The sequence below is a fragment of the Dermochelys coriacea genome, chromosome 5 (genome assembly GCF_009764565.3).
Source record: "Dermochelys coriacea isolate rDerCor1 chromosome 5, rDerCor1.pri.v4, whole genome shotgun sequence".
Lineage (NCBI taxonomy): Eukaryota > Metazoa > Chordata > Testudines > Dermochelyidae > Dermochelys > Dermochelys coriacea.
In genome coordinates this window covers 19868336-19872455 of record NC_050072.1, presented here as the reverse complement: position 1 = coordinate 19872455, position 4120 = coordinate 19868336, and positions in this window count along the sequence as shown.

Genomic DNA, 4120 nt, shown 5'->3' with positions numbered 1-4120 from the left:
CTGAATGACTGAAAGCTGTTGCTTCATTACAATTACCCACTAATCTAAGCAGTTTATGTTCTTTCCTCACTTAGCTCAGTACATAGGTGGCTGTACTCTGCCCCATTTTAGTACCCTTGCCAAGATGCTGTGGGATTTAATCCAGGGCCAAGGCGAGTTGGTTTGGACTAAAGAGGCAAACCAGGGTTTTAAAAACTTGCATCAAGCCCTCTGTCAATGCAATCCTGTGTTATTTTGATCCAAGGAAGGTCATAGTGATTCAAATCAATGCATGCAATCAGTGCCTGGGCACAGCTCTACTCCAGGAGGGACAGACGGTTATATTTGCACCCCGTACTCTCACCCTGATGGAAGCAAAGTATTCCCAGATGGAGCTAGAATTCTTGGTGATGGTTTTTACCATTGTATGCTTCAGAGTCTACTTAGTGGGAAGACATTTTACATTAGAAACTGATCATTTGCCTATTTTGGCCTCTATCATAAAGCCACTGACCTGCTGAGAGTGAGACTGCAGCGGTGGATTATTCAGTGACAGCAGTATGACTTTAATTTGGTATACATCAAAGGAAGACATAATTTACTTGCTGATGCTCTTTCGAGAAATTCTACTGGGTTGGTGCCTTCATATCCAGAAATGGCAGAGTTCACAATATACTTTTTACTGAAAGATATGTCAATTGACTTAGGCCAGACCAATGACGCTACTCTTTGAGATACTGAACTGTGAAAGATGATACATGCTGTACAAGTGGATTGGATGGACCAAGTTATTAAGAGAACTTTGTTTACATTGTACAAAATTCATTCTGAGCTCACGGTGAAGACATGTACTACTCCACATATCTTATGCAGAGGAGCCCAGGTGATCATCCCAACAGTGTTGCGACAATCCTGGAGGTGGGTCATAAAGGACATTTGGGAGTTATGAAGATGAACGAACTTCTAAGTAGTTATGCTTAGTGTCCAACGCTGCACTCAGACATTAAGCGTCGTGTGAAGGCATGCTTAGCCTGCACAATGCATAGAATTACTACTCCTCCAGCCCCTTTGAAACCAGTAGTCATAGACAGACCATGGAAGAGAATTGCAGTGGCTATTACTGGCCCCTCAACTTCATTGCATGGCTACGCACTGTTGACTGTTATAGACTATTACTCACATAACCCCTTTGCACTCATAATTTCACAAAGCACCTCAGAGGAGCTCCTTTCTTGTCTAACTACTTTGTTTCCAATGTTTGGCCTGCCGCAGACCCTCATTTCAGATAATGGGATACCTTTTGTATCGAGAGATTTTGAAGGCTTTCTGACTACATTATAAAAATACAAAAAGAAAAGGAGGACTTGTGGCATCTTAGAGACTAACAAATTTATTTGAGCACAAGCTTTCGTGAGCTACAGCTCACTTCATCGGATGCATGAAAGCTTATGCTCAAATAAATTTGTTAGTCTCTAAGATGCCACAAGTCCTCCTTTTCTTTTTGTGGATACAGACTAACATGGCTGCTATTCTGAAACCTATAAAAGTACAGTATATTATAAATCTGCTGTGTACCATCCCCAAAGAAATAGGATAGCAGAACAATTGCATAGGACTCTGAAAAAAAAATATATATATAGCTTGTATACTGGAGGAATGTTGTAATATACCCTTCCATATTACACTGAGTCATGGTTTATGTGGCATTCAGAATACACCTCCTGAAAGTACCGGAGAAACCTTTTTCTGTCACCTCTTCAGCTGACCTCTGAGGAACAAGTTGTCTATGCGGATGAAAAAGGTTCATCCTACCCCTTTGCCATCCTCAAAGCAGACTGATGTGATAAGCAAATATGCAAGTTTTATCCATGCAAGACTCCATGTGTTCTATCCTGGACAAGCAGTATATGTTAGGAAAGGTCTGGAAGTGTTTTCAATACTTGTGGTGTGGTCCTGCAGGGTGCAGAGTATGATGCATGTTGAGTGATTTTACTACGTGTTGTTAACCAGCAAGATATACTGCCTACTGAAAGGGGAACAGATAGAGAAGATGACACCCTTTCTGTGTATGATGATGCCATATGGCCAGCTGGAGAACTCTCACTATAGCAATCCACCCACAAGCTGAATCAGAGGTATAACCTATGGTCCTGGGATCACCTGGGCCTCCAATACGGTACTGCTGAACTTTTGGAGAAAAGAGAAGGAAACTGTGATAACTGGTGTGTGTGTGTATTGTGATGACTGGTGTGTGTGTGTGTGCGTGTGCATGTGCGTGTGTGTGTGGCCTTCCTGCTGATTGCTTCCCATTCCTGTTTGTTACCTGGTTCCTGTTCCCTGAAGTCGTACTGCTCGAGTTCTTGTGTCTCAGCGCACATAGTGTTGGGTGTGTGCAGTTACTCAGGGCCTGCTGCTACATACCTGTCATTTGGACTGTTATTATATTTTGTCCAGACTGTTACTGAGTTAACTGGTTCATGGTTATTACATGTTTTGATTTGACCACTTACATGCGTTTTGCTTCAATGTCCTTGTGTTTTGCCACTGATATTCTGGGGTGCATCACAGCACAACAAGGTATCAGGCAACTTAAATATAGGTGTCACTATCAGCTCCCTCTAGAATAATTACTTTAAGAAATTGTTATTAGTGTTTTGCAATACCTGGCCTTTATTCTAGTTTATTTTGGGCATAATATGTCCATGTTTGTCTTTCTATTTCTGTGATAATTTCCCATCTAATATTTGTATATCTCTTTTCTCTAGACTTCTTTGTTGACCACTTAGTATCTAAATCATGTTTACAAATTCACTACGGGTTAAATATTTATAAAAGATGAGTGTGACACACAAGCTTCTGGTACATTTCCAGCTCTAAAACAGTAAATAAGCACTAAAAATCCAATGCAAAATGGCATCAGTTGTTAGAAAACAGGCATCATATTCAGTGCCAAAAATATCCAGCTTTTCCATAAATTAGAGGAACTCAATAATTAAACTATACCTATGCAAGGAAAGCCATTATCCAGGTAAATGACTATTAACATTCATTTGGTGGTTTCAGGCTAGCTCCTTCATAAATGAATCACAAGATCCATTCAGAGAAGACGAATGCCCCAATCATCACCCCGACTCAGGTAATGGACCTCTTTCTCTGAACATCCATAGGTGTTGTGTGATGAATCTGATGATCAGCAGATTACATACTTCTCTCCCTCCACTCCCAGAGGGTTTCAGCTCAGCAGGAGGGAAAGCGCATAACAGTGCCCTCTTCTGGCCAACCAGGTAAGGTAAAGGAGGTGAAGATCCTGTTTATCTCAGCAAGGGAGATGGCTCTCTGGGGATCTAGCAGCAGGAGAAGGCATTTCTGAGAACAACTGCAGGAGCAGTAGGATACAGGCCTGCCCAGAGCCCGTTGGGGTCTTGTAGTCAGAGAACGAGGTCAAGAAGTTTCCAGGAGAGGTGACAGTCCAGATTCAAGCCAGGTGTCCTGTGAGAATCTGAGAGGAAGGTAGAGTTTGGAGGCAGGTGGGCTCTGTGGTACATGAGAAGCTGACTCAGCTGCTCTTTCCTGATGCAAATGACTAATACAAGATATGACCACTTGTGTGGCACACCCTATACAATTGCTTATGCCCACTTATGAAGAGTTTTTTCCCTTTTCTTTTTTCACCTGACCAGGTTAAATTGGGGGAGTGTGGCCTTTTCTGGGACTCCAAGGCAACTGCTCAATGAGGAGGGGGCCTGATCTCAATCATGACACCAGATCTGGGAGTAAGGACACATGTGAATTGGATATCTGTGACTCTGGTAATGTTTTGTGAGTGTATGGTTAAATGTCCTTGGCTAATTAAATCAATTTCCATTGCCTAGATCATATTTATAATCAATCAGCCATGGTGTCTCACTTCTCCAAACTGCTTTCAGAACAGCCAAGAACGTTGTGACCTTGGAGCACTAAGAGTATAATTCTTCAAGCTTTGGTGACTGGCTCACTTTCCTTATGTTAGGGCCTGATTGAAACCCCATTGGATATGATCACAGACAGGCCTGAAAAATGCTGTGAAGAAAGCACTAGAAGGTGCAGCCACTCAACCAGGGATGGCTCTACCAATTTTGCTGCCCCAAGCAGTCGCCGCCGA